The 17,101-nt window shown below is 36.4% G+C and overlaps 1 pseudogene; it reads right to left on the reverse strand.

Moving 5' to 3' along the window:
• Nucleotides 1–13,743: 13,743 nt before the first annotated feature.
• Nucleotides 13,744–14,245, reverse strand: LOC132223624 (protein lin-28 homolog A-like; annotated as a pseudogene).
• Nucleotides 14,246–17,101: the final 2,856 nt, after the last annotated feature.

Consider the following 17,101-nt stretch of genomic DNA (forward strand, 5'->3'; position numbering starts at 1 on the left):
ATGTCATTAATGTCCACCATGTTCCACGTCGTCCCCTGGTGGTCAGTGCATGTCATAGTGAGCGGTCAAACTCCGGGTCTCCCTGTCGAACGACCACACGGGGGAATAATTTGCATATTAGGCTTTTATTATATATGATATGTTTACTTGAAAGAATATGCTAAATCTGTTTAATGATTCAGGACTATTTTTTCTGAATCAGAGCCACGAATTTCCCTTCTGATATTTCTCATAATGCAGATAAAATTATATATTGCACAACATAGTGCTTACTATAACTAGTGAGGACTAAAGGGAAAATTATTACTCACTAGAAAGAATTATCAATGCTTAGATATGTATGTATTACACAGAATATAGTTATTCTTCACAACAGAATACCCACAACGCAAATAAGATATTAGTTTCATGCACTTTTATTCTGGTAAAACTACACATGAAAATAAAATCTTGGGCTGCTGTGAAAAATACTATATAAATTCCTGTCTCACAGAGATCTTAAAATGTTTCTGATTTTATTAAATCTGATTGTTTTCATAATATCAAAGAATCTCTGGTATATGTTGGAATGCCCTTACTTTCTATCTAGTCCAGCCTCAAAATCAACAAGGAATCTCCTTATAGCAAACTTGAAAGGTGTTCATATAGCACCTGAAACCTTACCAGCAACATGAAGCTCATGACTTTGTTAGGCAGTTCAATCCACTGTTACAAGCTCTAATTGTTATAAGGTTCTACCACAAATATTAAAATCATGAGCCTGAGTTACAATTAAGGAAGCCAGTCCAGATAGCACTGGCCTTCATCATTTAACACTAAGGAAATATCCTTAAGTCCTTTGCTGTTAAAAATTGCAAAAAGATTCTTTTTAACAATCCCTGAATCAAAAACTTCTAATTGTTTGTTTTGTTGTTGTTGTTTTTAATATTTCCATGAGATAGAATTATGATTTATTAGAACAGATTCCATGACAAATCATATTACATACCCATTTTCTGAAAGACATCCATGAGACCACCAAAGGACAAACTACAGAGGTACCTCTGAGAAGCCCAACAAATAAGTTAGCTATCCCAAGTGGAAGGCTGGATAAAAGAGGAGCAGGAATTTGTTAATAAAAAAAATTGCACAGCAATCACCAAGAGGGGTGCGCATGAGGAAGGGCATCCTAAATAAAGGAGAATGGCCACTGCTTGTTCCCAGGACAGGCTGTGGGTAACTGTGCGGGGCATGGGGAGGGGGGTGCACCTCCTCTGTGTGGACACAGCAGGCTCTCAAGGCAAGGGCCAGGTGGGAACCCTACTGCCTGTCACACACATAAACATCAGGTGGGGGTTGGGACATAGGCGCACAGGACTCCTGTACTCTATCCACATCAGCTAAATGTAACCAGGGAGACACACATCACCCACTGCCTGCCCCATATTCCAGCACGAGGGCTTCTGGGTCTGGCCTCAGTGATTTCTCCCCCAGCAGCAGGTCCTGCCCTGCAATTCACAATCTCAAAGATGTAGATTTTGGCAAAAAGTTACACCCAGCTCATTTGTTTCACCTCCTACTTTACCACTGCACCCTGTCCTTAGCTTCACATATGTGAGTACACGTGCACATGTGTGTACATACATACATAGATATATGTGTGAATATATGTTGAGTTCATCAGAATATTTATTACTTAGGAAGGCTTTGATTTTAAAAACTTCAGATAACTGGTGTATGTAAAACGGCAACTTAATATGACATTTGCAAATGTAGTTTACAATTGTTTCAGTGTTTTTAAGTGGGACCAAGTATTTTCCAAAAGTCTTTTAAAAGTGATTCTTACATTTTCTAGATTCTGAACAGTAAAATAATAAGTTTTAAAGAGACACCTAAAGCCCATGGAAGAATCAGGTGTTTTCATTTCTGACTTTCCTAAATTAAGCATCAGTGTATATAAAAAAAACACAAAACATATTAACCCAATGCATATTATTTTCAGAATATAAAGGCCACCTTGAGAAGTCATGCGCAGACAGGCATATGCACGCAAACACAGCCTCACATTTTACATCTCATTAGTAGGATAGTTTAAGGGCACTAACTATTTCTTCTTCGACTTTGTACTCATAGTTTCTAGCCCAGTATCTTCCTGCTTGGTGTTCAGTGTCTTCCTCCTGGTGTATGCTAAAGGAATGATGCTCCCAGGAGATAGGCAGGCAAGCTCTTTGGTAAGGTACTACTGTATCCTGCACAGCTATCTGTCCTCTCCCTGCTCTGACTCTGTGTTGAGAAGAGGAACTGATATCCTTATTCTTCCCTACATCAATGGGAGCACTGTTCTTCCCAATATATAAAGCGTGGCTTAATTCAATGTTGTATTTCCTATTTCCCATGTCTGGGGGCTTTAACGATTGCCCATAAATTTCACCTCAAAATCCATAGGTAAATCCGATATTTACCTACCATGCTACCTCAGAGTTGCAGCATAGGTATGAAGATTTATTGTGGCACTCGACCACACATATAGTAAGCTAATATCATTATTCCTTTCTGGTAAAGCAAAACAAACTAAACGAAAATTTTGAGATTTTTTTCAAAGGCATTTGTTCTAAGAGCCTTTTAATGTCTTTTAGGGACTAAGATTTTTGAAATATTGTAACTGATTTCCCCCAGAATCTTTACTCTCAGGGGAAAAAAAAAGAAAAGAAAAAAAGAATACGGTTTTCTTTCCTTTCACCTTCGCTCTGGGTTACTTCCCTGGGATGAATTCAGAAAAGTCCTTTCTGAGCAGTACAATGGTACTCTTTCCTGCTGTGAACCAGACATTATTTCTTTTAATGCTGGCTAAGATGGCAGCAGATGGGCTGTGGCATTAAGCACTGCCAGATGTTTTGTGGCTTATATTCTGAGAGTCATCAATGTAACGCACGTAATTCTAACGTGTATTCATAAAGAGCTGAGCTGCAGTTCTAATAGGTGGTAGTTCCCAGTGCCCTCAGAACGCTGTTTTCACCCAAAATCATTGCCAATCATGGCAAGTGACTACCTGGTCTATTTCCTGCATCTGAGAATATACCTATGCTTTTTCTAATATTAAACAGTGATTATTTCTTATCTAATAACTTCTAAAATTATCTTTCTATTTCCCCTTATACACAAGACTTTGGCTGGGTTCTGTTTTTATATGAGTCAATGCCTTTTGTGAATTTGTTATCTTTTTAGTCCCTAAAAGACATTATTAAAAGGCTCTTTGAACAAATGCCTTTGAAAAAAATAGACATATTCATTCTTTAAAACATCAATCTCTTTACTGCTACCCAAAATGAAAAAAACATGTGAAAAATCACAGATTTTATATGTTGTAAATGACATTACTATCTAATTAACTGGAAAAGCAATAAGGCATCTTAAAGTTACACATCTTAACTATAAATCTGATAGTTTCAAAATAATGTCTAAATCATTTCAGAGAGTATATGTTAAAGTTGTTTACCATAAATTACTAAAATATTGATAGAAGGTAGGCTTAATTTTATCTCCTAACTAGTTTCCACTACTCTTCTATAAAGCAGGGTGGTGGTTTTCTTAGCAATGTTAAAAGAATATAGAGTATAGACACTATATGACCCTAAAAATACCATAAAGTAGTCTGAGTAACTTTTTTGGGTAACATTTCAAATCTTTATGTGATTGTATGCAGTACAAAATATGAGATACATTTTCCTGCAAGGTCAATCAAATATGCAATTAAAAGTTACACTCACAGGTCTTCCTCCCATGCCTGTCAGTGCAAATTCTACAGGGCCATGTCTCCACCAATTTGTACATTTTAGAGAAACATTCATACAACCTGTACGACAATGGCTTTAAACATTAAAAGTTCCAATTTATAATTTCTTCTGCACAGTTACCAGCATGGTGAATCTTCATTTGATAAAAGTCATGAAGATCTTTTATTCTTTAAAGTGACTGATTTTGGAGGTTGTGGCAGGAAAAAGAAGTGCAATCAGCACCAGGAAAGTGACAGGATAATGTTTAAAGAAGAACTAAACAAATGTCCATGTATTCTAGATGGTCTTTCTACCCTTTTCCTATACTTATTCAAGCAGATGGTCATTGCGTATGACTCAGCAGAAATGGATAGAGGGGAATATAAAAATAACCAAATTTTGTCTTGTAGTTTCAAACATCTATGTTCAAAAAATTAGGGTCATTTTTATTCAGACTTTTTATGTTTAGAAGCTATCAGTAAATATAATTGAATTGCTCCCCTTCTGCCTTTCCACCTCCTTAAAGTGAAAAAAATTTCCTTTCTTTGGGTGAGACTAGTGATAGAGGAAGGGTGAAGCATGGGAAAGGTCTGTCAGGGATTAGAAATTAGGAAGAAAGAATCAAATCTGGAATGAATAGACAGAAACAGACTAATAGAGACCACCAACCTATAGGACAATTTAGTTATCTTACTGCCGGGAAACGGTGAAGACTGAAAGCAAATTCTGTGTTGATAAGTCAGCCTTAAGTAAAATCTTCCATTCTAAGTTTAATCAGGCATAATTTAAAACTAAAGGAGTAATTGAAGGTGGAAAAAGGTAATAGGTCTCTCAGAAACCTAATGTCAGCCTTAAGCTAATACATCTATTATATATGCTCCCAGATAAGGGAAATAAAATTTATTTTCATGCACATGCAGAAATTTACACAAACATGAATAAAAGCAAAAATAAAGTTTCCAGTTTCCTGAAATTACCACACAAGAGTCATAAATGAAATACAGTAAAATAATCTTAGAAAAGTCAGCACACAGCACACTAACCCAAATATCTCAAAAAATAAATGCACAATTTTGAATAATTTATAGGTAGAAGTGGGACTCAAATAAAAATTACAATGAAATCATAATGAGCCACACTACATTTCAGACCTGGGTGTTTCAGCAAAGCATTGATAAATGGAGATGTATGGCCTCAACTGGATTTACTAGAACATAAGAAGGTCTGAAAATAAATGAATTCATACTTCACTGCAAGAAGATAAGGAAAAAACAAGAAAATAAAACACCTTAAATAGAAGAAAATAATAATAAACAAACACAATGATGAAACAAAAAAGCACCATAGATTTAATAAAGAGATACATAACTTTTTACAGGAATAATGAAAAGAAAACTTTGTCTAGTATGACTTTATTTTTTAAAGAGAAGGAAGGTGTGAATACACATCATCAGTAATGAAAAATATTTAACTAATTATTAAGTAATCTATTACTTAAAATTAAATACCATATGATCCAGCAATCCTACTTCAAAAGAAATGAAATCAGTATCTTGAAGAACTTTCTGCACTGCCATGTCCATTCCAACACTATTCACACTAGCCAAGATATTGAAACAACATAAATATCCTCCAACAGATGACTGAATAAAGTAAATGTTTTTTTATATATACAATGGAGTATTATCTGGCCATAAAAAGAGGAAATGCTGCCCTAGCTGGTGTGACTTAGTTGGTTGGAGCATCATCCCATACACCAAAAGGTCATGAGTTAGATTCCCAGTCAGGACACATACCCGGATTATGGGTTCAATCCCCGGGTCAGGGTGCATATGAAAGGCAACAGATCAATGTTTCTCTCTCACATCAATGTTTTTCCCTCTCCCCTCCTCTCTCTAAAATCAATTAGAAAAACATATCCTCAGGTGAGGATTAAAAAAGAAAAGAAAATGCTGGCCTATGTAACAACATGGATAAACCTGGAGGACTTTATGATAAAAGATATAAACCAGGCACAGAAAGATAAATACTGTATGTACTCACTCATATGTGGAATCTAGAAAAAAATCAAACTCATAGAAATAGACAGCAGAAAGGTAGCTGCCAGGGGCTAGATAATAGAGGAAATGGGGAGATGTTAGTCAAAGGGTCAAAAACTCAGTTATAAGATGAATAAGTTCTTGAGATCAAATGCACAGCAGAGTACTGTACTTAATACTACGGTATTGTGCACATGAAATTTTGTAAGGTAGTAAATCTTAAGCATTTTCACCATGCACACACAAAAATGGTAACTATATAAGGTGATGGATGTGTTCATTTACTTGATTGTGGAAGTCATTTCATTATATATACAGAATGGGGCAAAAGTAGTTTACAGTTTTGAGTACACAAAACAGAGTTTGTTCTTATATTATTATTTATTAATTATTGTATTGTTTTCCATACAAACTGCTATAAACCTATATTTGCCCCTCCCCATATATATTCATCATATTACAGACTTGGAACATATATAATTTTTTTATCAATTATACATAAATAAACCTGAAATAAAGGTAAAAATAATATAATACAGTGATCAAAGTTCTAGAAATAAATACTAAAAATCTAGGTAACATGAAAAAAAACTCTAGAGCAATCCAATACAGCAAAGTGGCCATCCAGAAGAACATCATAAAATCAAAGAAAGAGTAATTAAATTTCTTCAATCACAAAGACCTCAAACCTACTGACTTCTTTTTTAAAAGTTCATTTCCACCATACACAAAAATAAACTCAAAATGGATAAAGGACTTAAATGTAAGACAGGAAACCATAAAAATACTAAAGCAGTGGTTCTCAACCTTCCTAATGCCGCGACCCTTTAATACAGTTCCTCATGTTGTGGTGACCCCCAACCATAAAATTATTTTTGTTGCTACTTCATAACTGTAATTTTGCTACTGTTATGAATCGTAATGTCAAGATATGATATGCAGGATGCATTTTCATTGTTACAAATTGAACATAATTAAAGCATAGTGATTAATCACAAAAACAATATGTAATTATATATGTGTTTTCCGATGGTCTTAGGCGACCCCTGTGAAAGGGTCGTTCGACTCCCAAAGGGGTCGCAACCCACAGGTTGAGAACCACTGTACTAGAGGAATCCAAAGGCAACAAAATCTCAGACATATGCCCAAGCAATTTCTTCACTGATACAGGTACTAGGGCATTGGAAACTAAAGAGAAAATAAACAAATGGGACTACATCAAAATAAAAAGCTTCTGCACAGCAAAAGAAACCATCGACAAAACAACAAGAAAGCCCACTGCATGGGAGAACATATTTGCCAATGTTATCACCAATAAGGGTTTAATCTCCAACATTTATAGGGAACTCATACAACTTAACAAAAGGAAGATAAACAATCCAATCAAAAAATGGGCAAAGGACCTAAATAGACACTTTTCAAAAGAGGACATTCAGAAAGCCAAGAGACATATGAAAACATGCTCAAAGGCACTAATCATCCGAGAGATGCAAATCAAAACAACAATGAGGTACCATCTCACACCTGTCAGACTGGCTATCATCAACAAATCAACAAACGACAAGTGCTGGAGAGGATGTGGAGAAAAAGGAACACTCGTGCACTACTGGTGGGAATGCAGACTGGTGCAGCCACTATGGAAGACAGTATGGAGTTTCCTCAAAAAGTTAAAAATGGAACTCCCATTTGACCTAGTAATCCCACTTCTAGGAATATATCCCAAGAAACCAGAAACGCCAATCAGAAAGGATATGTGCATCCCTATGTTCATAGCAGCACAATTTACCATAGTGAAGATCTGGAAACAGCCTAAGTGCCCATCAGCAGATGAATGGATTAGAAAACTGTGGTACATCTACACGATGGAATACTATGCTGCTGTAAAAAAGAAGGAATTCTTACCATTTGCAACAGCATGGGTGGAACTGGAGAGCATTATGCTAAGTGAAATAAGCCAGTCAATGAAAGAAAAATACCACATGATCTCACTCATTTATGGATAATAAAGACCATTATAAACTGATGAACAAAAATAGATACAGAGGCAGAGCAGCATGGAACAGACTGTCAAACTACAGTGGGAAGGCCAGGGAGTTTTGGGGGACTGGGGGGTAAGAGATCAACGGAAGGACTTGTATGCATGCATATAAGCATAACCAATGGACACAAGACACTGGGGGGTAGGGGAGGCCGGGGGAAGGTCAAATGGGGGGAAAAAAAGGAAACATATGTAATACTCTTTGTAATACTTTAAGCAATAAAACAAAATAAAAAAAAGTTCATTTCAAATGTATAAAAACTATTCCAATATATAGAACAGAAAAAAAAGACAATTCCTAATTTTCTGAGTTTAGCAATGACTGTGGCTCCCCAAGTCAGAATAGCACAAGAAAGTAAAAACGAATATTAATCATATTTACCAACACAAAAGCAAAAATTCTAAAGGGTGTCAGCAAATCATAATCAACACTTTATTACAATAATAACATCATGACCAAGGGTTTTATCTCAAAATTCCAAGGATAGCACAATTTTAGAAAATGCACCAACAAAGTTAATTCACTAAAATAGTATACCTAAATGAAATAAATATATAATAATTGAATATATTCCAATATACCATTGGATGATATCCAGCAATCATTCTTTATGATAAAGATAAATAACCTTTGTAAACAACTTCCATAATATAACACCAGATATCTATAGAAAATACATGTACGATACAAGACGCAATGTCTAGAATAATTTATATTAAATTGAGAAATAAAAAAGTCACCTCTAGCCATGACTACTAATCAACATTGTCCTAAAGGTTCTAGCCACTGCAGTCAGACGAGAGAGAAAAGAAAAAAGTGGAGAATGGATTAAGAATTGGAAAGTATGAAATAAAATATGATAGGACATGATCATTTATGTAACCAATCCAAGATAATCAACCAACATAACAATTAGAATTAAAAAGAGCATTTACTAGTAACAATGCTTAGACACAAGATCAACACTGGACAAAGTTAATAATTACCCCGCAGAGCAACGAGATATAGAAAAGAAAAAAAAACTAATTCATAAGATCAAGACGTACCATTAAGTGCAGGTGCGACTGAAAACAGGACTATGAAATGTGGAATATGGAGTCGGTTGGATGGATTTGAATGAAGCTGAGAATTATGAACTTTAAAGTTACCTCGTCTTTGCCAAGCACAGCCTCCTACCCTCCTTCCATCTAAGAAAGCCCCGCCTTCTGGTCTGGCGCCGGGGGACTTCCGGACTTGCGCACTGGAAGTCTTTCTTGGTTTCGGTTTCATCGCTGGTCGGAGGCTTCTCCTCCTCTGGTTCTTCCACACCAAGCAGAGGGCGGTTTCGAGGTTGAGACACACCGCCGTGCCTTTCCAGGCTCCAGGTTCCTGTAGACCAGTGGTTCTCAACCTTGGCTGCATTGATTCTAATTTTAAAATCCTGATTTCTGGGCCTCATCCTCTGGAAACTCTGTTTCTTTGTTACTAATGTTGTGGCCCCACCCCATAACAAAGAAACAGAATTTTTAAAAGATTTGTCTACCTTCTGGGGCCTTGGTGCTCTAGTGATGGCAGAGGTTGCAGCACAGAAGGGCCCCGCCCAATTCCCAATCAGGGCACATACCCGGGTTGCATGTTCAATCCCCAGTTAGAGCATATCTGGGAGGCAACAGATCAATGTTTCTCTCTCACCTCTCTCGCTCTCTCTCTCTCTCTCTCTCTCTCTCCCTTTTCCCCTCCCTCCCTCTTTCTATAATCAATAAAAAGCATATCTGTGGTGAGGAAAAAATTAACCATAAATAATCCATAGTTAAAAGTATTGTCTGATGGGCTTAAAAAGGGTGAAAAGAGAGAGTAAAATAGGCTGCCCATCTAATTGATACTAATTTAGAGGTTCAATAATTCTAAGTTAAAAGTATATATTTTTATTTACGTTCTGGTAATATTGAATAACATGGTGAGCCATTATCACTTTTTATTCTTTTGTTCATACAACACATATTTATTGTTCACATACTAAAAATCAAGCACTGCACTAGATGGAAATTATAGAATGTCAAAGAATAGCAACAGATGCTTACCTTCATAGAAGTTAAGGCTTAGTGGGGGAGACAGTTATTAAAGAAATAAACAAAAAATAAATCCATAATTACAAATTGTGATAACTATTTTGAAAGAATATACAAAGATGCAGTGGAAGAGGATATCAGGGAGAAAATAGTAATATTTGGGAGCTCTGAAAATGGCATTTTGAGAAAGCGACAAATAGGCTGTGATCTAAAAGATGAGAAGGGATTACTTTGGGTAAGAGTGAAAGATATGGATCATTCTAGAAAGGAAAATCAGCAATTTGATAATAAGAAATTCAGAGGCATTATCGAAACATTTTACATTATAGGGCATTAGAACTGGTTTAAATAATGGAAGTCAGTAGTTTTTATAAGAATTGTCCAACTTTAATTATTATTATCAAACAATCATACTGGCTTTCTTTTTTCTTTTTTATTGAATTTTTGGGGTGACACTGTTAACAGGTTTCAGGTGTACAATTCCACAACACATCATCTGTACTCTGTATTGTGAGTTCACCACTCGAAGCCAAGTCTCCTTCCATCAGCGCTTATCACATTAATTTTCTAAAGTATTATTCCTAAAATCTTACAAGATTCAGACTTTTTATTATAATGTATTGATTGTATCATTTGTTCAACTTTGAGTTATGAGTATTTAATATTGAAATTTTCTCTTCTAATTATGTCCTTGTCATTAGATTAAAAGAATGTTTTCTTAGCTAGTAGTTCAAAAAAAATTTATAGACTTTTATGGTGTTAGATGACCACCTATTTAAACTGATTTTCAGTAAAGAGTCCATATGGTAGAACCTTCTAATTCTATCAAGTAAACTAGAAACAAAAAAATAGACATTCCAGACTGGAACTGAGCTGTTCTTGGCAGAGAATCCTTTTATTTTTTGTTTGTTTGTTTGTTTTGCCACAGCTTTTCCTTACCTGAAATTTCCTTAGTATCATTGGTCCTAGTATCAGGATATTAAACTGAAGTCCACTGTTTGATGTGGCCTAGAATATATGGCACTTTGGCCTTGCACATCACGTTGTTAAACAGTTTTCTTCAAGTGGCATTATCTTTTGTTCCTAGGTGGAAGATTTGTAGCAGAATGGCATCCAGAAGTCATTGCAATTGTGGCAGTATTTCATGCAATTGTTGAAGAGTATTCTCTGTATAAGGATTTCAAAAACACTTTTCCAATGGTTCATTACCTTCACAATATTCCTCTCTGTAATCTGCAAAATACTGGAGCACAGAGAGAAATAGTTTACCAAGATCTAGTGTTGATTTTTTTTAGCCAACAATTTTGTTGCATATCTACATGATGACCCCTTTGCTGGAGATAGTGAAGAGTTTCGACAGAAATAAAAGACAAGTTTCCTGGTCAGCCGTTTGATTTAATGAGAAAGAATTTAAAAAAAAAAAAAAAGAAAATTATGCATATGTCAAAAACATTTGTAGAGCCAACTATAGATGTTCCCATTAAGTGCTTAAGTGTTTAGAATGATAAAAAAGCTAAAAGAAGAGGTTTCATTGTAAAATTGTAATTGCTGGTTTTGATAAGGTTTTTAATGAATGAGGCATATGATTTTGACACTGAAATGTGGGGATGACATTCTGGCAGATAAGTGGAATTTTTTAGTGATATAGAGGCCAAAGAGAACACAATTTATGTGGAGGTTGGCCTTCAGGATTGACAAATACAGCCAAGAGTTGAATAGTCCAAAATCAGGTAGAATTAGAGGCCCTTAGGTTAAAAGAAGGGTTTCTAGCAACAAGAACACTGGAGTCTTTTAAAGGCAAAGATCAAAATGACACCAAGGTAAAATCCTTACACTATGTATCAAAAATTAGACTACAGAAGGGGAAGGAGAAATATAGAGGAAGAGATATCAGTAAGAATTATATGGTCACCTTTATGGATTGGGCAATAGTAGGAATGGAGAATGAAATCTTTAGGGAAGAATATTAGAATCAGTCATAACAGAAACCTTGGACATTATTCAATTCACATTTACTCTTCATCAAATTTTAACTGTGGAAATGAATACATATTTATGTACTGTTATAATAACTAGGAAATACTTGCATGAAACAGAGATAGAATCAGAAATATAAAATGTTAATACTTGGTAATAGAACAATGTAAAGAGTTTCCAGAAATTTTACTGGGACATAATCCCTTTACCTCTGTTCAGTTCACCAAGTCCCTCTCTCTTTTACATCATGTACTCATAGATCACTTGCCTGACATTAAGAGCATTGGTCGGAAGCAAAAATCATTAGAATTCCAAAAGTAGGAATAGCAATGACAAACTATTTTTAAACTTATCATTACTATAGTATAATCTTATTTACAAATTTTCTACAATAAATCATATCTCCTGGTATTCATGTGCTTTTGTAGTCCCCTTTCCTTGAGTTGGCACTGAATCAGTGAATTGCTATGCCCCAATTAAATGCAATAGAAGTGATGCTGCCTAAGTCATGAACAATGGATCTGGTATGTAATGTGAGTCGCAAGCCCTGGGTTTACAGGTCTGGAACAGGAATCCTTGGTTACATATATAGACAATCCTCACCTAATCTTGGCTTCACCTCTGTGCCTTTCACCTAGCCCAGCCTCTCCTAACCTCTGCAGCAACCACCTATTCCTGTTCAGACTGATTTTCAATCTCTAGGACAGTGGTCGGCAAACTCATTAGTCAACATAGCCAAATATCAACAGTACTTCTTCAAAATAGACTCGCCCAGGCCGAAAACCAACTTCTGCGCATAGGTCACAAAGTTTCAATCGCACTGTAGGTGCGCGCCCGCACGTGGTATTTTGTGGAAGAGCCACACTCAAGGGGCCAAAGAGCCGCATGTGGCTCGCGAGCCGCAGTTTGCCAACCACGGTTCTAGGAGAAGGAGATCATGTAATGGGGCCACTCAGTTAAAATCTAGCTTTTCACAACACATTGACGGTAGAGGCTCTCTAAGAGGACACTATGGCAGAAAAGCCAGCTCTAATTGGCTCATACATTCCAAATAGTTGATCTCCCTGATATAAAACAAAGTATTCTTGCTGTGCAGACTCAGAGTTGCTGCACACCTATCCTGAGATCGCTGATGCAGCTGAGAACACAGTGCAGGAGTGAGGGCCTTAAAGTACACAAACACACAAAACCAGAATATTTATATTATGAAAAAAGTTAAAATGCATTAGGTATGTCATTTGCACATAACTGATGCAGTTGGCATCCTGGAGGAAGTGGGACCCATGGTGCAGTTGTCCAAGGGATCAAATAAATAAAGTTGCATTGGCCCAGAAATGGGGTGGGAGTGATCTTAGGGGCAGCAGGTCTGCAGCTGTTCCCCAACCAACCCTTTTGCCTATTGTCACAACCCATTGCTTGGGACAAGTCTCCACACCCTATCCCAAGAGTGGGTTATGAGGAGACAAGATGGGGAAAAACCCTGCCGTACCCCTGAGAGATTCCCTCCTACAGAATGTAGTCCTTTTTGGTCTGATTTCTGTCCTCATGTTAATTTTTTCTTTCTGGCAGAGGAAATATTCATACATACTAGTATCCTTCTTTAAAGGGAAAACAGCTTCCCTATTCAGGCCGTTTTCAAAGCTAGAGATCCTGGGGATGGAGACTCAAAGCTTGCAGGGCGGGGGTCTCCCCCAAAGCCCTCACATACATTTGGATAGAGTATGGTTGGAGTTCCTTTGCCCCACCCATTTACTCCCTGCCAAGAAGGAAGAGGAGTGATGCTGTGGAACCCAGCCTGACACACACAGCAATGCCAGCTGCCTCCTACCCATCCTGTCCCCACTTTCTCCATTGTGCCGATTGATGCCTGTTCCTCGAAACTTCCTGATCACAAAAGGACAGCCCCACAAAATGACATGCTCTGGCAGAAGTGGCACATCTTGGGCTGGGGTGTCAACTTTCAACCCTTGGCATGATGATCTACTAGACCTCCTCAGTTGTGGCACCTGTCTCCCTGATTTGCACTTCTGCATATTCTTCTCTTTTGGCCTCCTCTCACTCCCAATACAGAACACCCAACCAGCGCCAGTGTCTCGGATAGATTCATGGCCCCTGGCAGACTTCTTAAAAATGAACTCCGCTGCCTCACCCTCTTCAAGCTCCAGCAGCCCTCCAGGTACAGCTTACTCTGTTGCACAAAGACATCCACTGGTGGGTCCAGCAAGACCCCAGTGCGGGAAGCCAAACCCCATGTGCACATTGAACACGTAGAGATGCAGGGAACGGTGCAGCAGCTGTGGCTCCACTGCTGCCCTGGCCGAGTCATCCAGCGCCTCCTCCAGTACCTTGTCACAGCCACCTGCAAACTGCTGGGCTGACAAGGAGCCCATGGTAGTCTGCTAAGGCCACAGACCTGGGCCCCCGGTCAGTTAGCTGCCGGCCCCAGATAAGTCCGAAGGCCCCTCCTTTCATTTTTATTTCTGGATTATTTTCTAACTACATCCTTAATGGTCAAGGTTTTCACAATGATCTAATAGAATATGTATTTTATGAAGAATTTGACCTTGTCCCTTACAAATATAAATGGATTTTTCTCAACATAGAATTGTGTTAAGGAATAAAAATATTTTTTTCTGAAATTGATCCGTATATGTACAAAATGAAGAGAAAAGAGATAATGCTATTTCTTAGCCTTACTAAAAGTTAGTTTCTATTGCTTCTTTTCAGCAGGTCTGATATTTGAATATAGTTGCAACTCTGACTTAATGGCGTAGATTGGCCTTTTTCACAAAGGACAGACATGTAGTTAGACAGCTGGCTTGACATTTCTTCCCACCTCCAATCAAGGAGATTTTAAAAGATAAATGGTGGACTCTTGGGATCATTATTATCAGAACTAAAATATATATAGCTATGAAGAGGCTATTTTCTTGAAAATTATCTCTAGGTGTTAACATAATTCATGTAGATGCATTTATTATGCTTCATATTCAAATGTGAACCCTTTAAGAGTGTTCATGCAAACATCCAGTTCAGTATTATGGTGTATAAGACACAATTTGAAGAAAAGCATGGGCCTCAATTTTCCTTTTGGGCCCTCTAAAACAATATTATCCAATAAAAATGAAATGGCGGCCACATCTGTAATTTTAAATTTTCCAGTAGCTTCATTTAAAAGTAAAAATTTAATTTCAAGAACATATTTTATTTAACCCAACATAAGTAAAACATTATCATTTCAATATTTAATCAATTTTAAAAATTATTCATGAAATGTTTTACATTCCTACTTCATATTCAGTCTTTGAAATTCAGTGTGCACTTGGATGTACAGCACAGCTCAATTTAGACTGGCCATATTTCAAGTGCTGAGAACTGTTACAAGATAACTGAGGCATATTAAAAACTTTAAGAGTTTATTTAAGCAAAAACAAATTTGAATTAGGCAACATCCAATCTAGCCAACAGGAGCTCTGAGGAGCTGTATAAAGTGAAAGATTTTTATAGGCAGAAGAGAGTGGGATCAAAAAAGTTACACTAGGCAAAAAATTGGGTTGGTTATTGTAAGGTTACTTTCTTTAGGGGTAGCAGGTGTCTATCAGGCAGACTACTTAACCAGTGCTGATCAGTTGATTCCTGGTTGACTGGTATAAGATTCCATTTCTGGAAGGACAGAAACTGTAATTCTCAGTCTGGTAATGTGGGACTTAGTATAAGTGACTCCTTTTGGGGTCTGTTGTCTGTTTTAACAAAGCACACAACTACAGTATTAGACAGTATATCCTTAATGGTATGATCTTTATCAGTAACTTTAAAAAAAACAATTTCAGAATGTGTGTTTATTTTAAGGAATAACAGCTTATTGGCTCTACTTTCTCTACCAATGCCCACATAAAAAAAAAAAATACAAGTAATTTGCCTCCTGTTGCCCGGCTTTAACCTGTCACTACTTTTCTTGAGGGCTACAAAAGTTGCTGGATAATAATTTAGAGCAGGAATAATGGTTCTTTGAGAGTTTAGTTCTAATGCCAGTAAAAGTGTACAATTCATATCAATCATATGGAGGGAGAATAATAAAATTTAATATTTTCTAAATATCTATACAGTTTAATATACCTGAAAGATAGGTATTATGTTCAAATCAGGAAACTGTACAACTACTGTTATTCAGGCTTTCTGAGTATGAATTCAGGGTGGGGGGTGTTTATTTGTTTGATTAGAAGGAAAAAAATAGTATAAAACCACATTTGATTTCATTTATCAAATATTTATAGGCTACTTGAGGAATAACAAATTTATCTGAATATACACTAGAACTTTTAAGGAAAATAAATCTTTAAAAAGGGAAAGAAAAAATCTTCATGGAACTATAAATGATATAATATTGGGACATTCATTTTTTCAATCAAAGAATTTCAGAAAGTTACTTCAAATTTTCGTTGTGTCCTATGCTATATGTTTTAGAACCTATAATTTTTTTATTAGAGACTACTTTTCCAGTGACCTCTAAAGACATTGTTAAATTATTAGTGGTTAATAGGGTTTTATTATAGCTTTGTTTAATGTCATAACAATAATAAACATAATATTTTAGTGCAAAAATGATTAGGTTCCATTTTGGGGGGGGGGAGAATCCCTTCTCCCAGTTTAATTAGTTGAAATGAATATTAAGCAAGCACACATTTTCAAAAGAAAATTCTCCTTTTTAAAATAAGACTATTATGGAATATAGTTTATTCAGCCTTACAATATGCTTCTTGATTGGAATTTTCAAAGCAGAATGGATAAAGGGAAATCAGTTATATCTTTAATTTGTCTCTTTCAATTTGTCTCTTTCATTTGGGGTTTTATATCTTTAGGTCTTTAATTTATTTTTAGTTAATTTTTTATGTGGTATAAAATTGGGGTCTGTCTTCACTCTTTTGCATGTGGATATCTAATTTTCCCAACACCATTAGCCCTTCCCCATTGTGTAGTCTTGACACCCTTGTTGAAGATAATTTGATCATATGCACAAGGGTTTATTTCTGATTTTTCTATTCTTTTCCATTGATCTATATGCCCATCTTTATGCCACCAGCACACCATCTTGATTACTGTCATTTTATACTGTTTTGAAAATAGGAGGTGTGAAGCCTCCAACTATTCTCTACTTTTTCAATATTATTTTGGCTAATGCATGTTTGTGGTACTGCAGACTCTCTGAATCTAGTCTAAGCTATGGTATTCTCTTTTTTCAGAGGCCT

Source organism: Myotis daubentonii, chromosome X (genome assembly GCF_963259705.1).
Source record: "Myotis daubentonii chromosome X, mMyoDau2.1, whole genome shotgun sequence".
NCBI lineage: Eukaryota > Metazoa > Chordata > Mammalia > Chiroptera > Vespertilionidae > Myotis > Myotis daubentonii.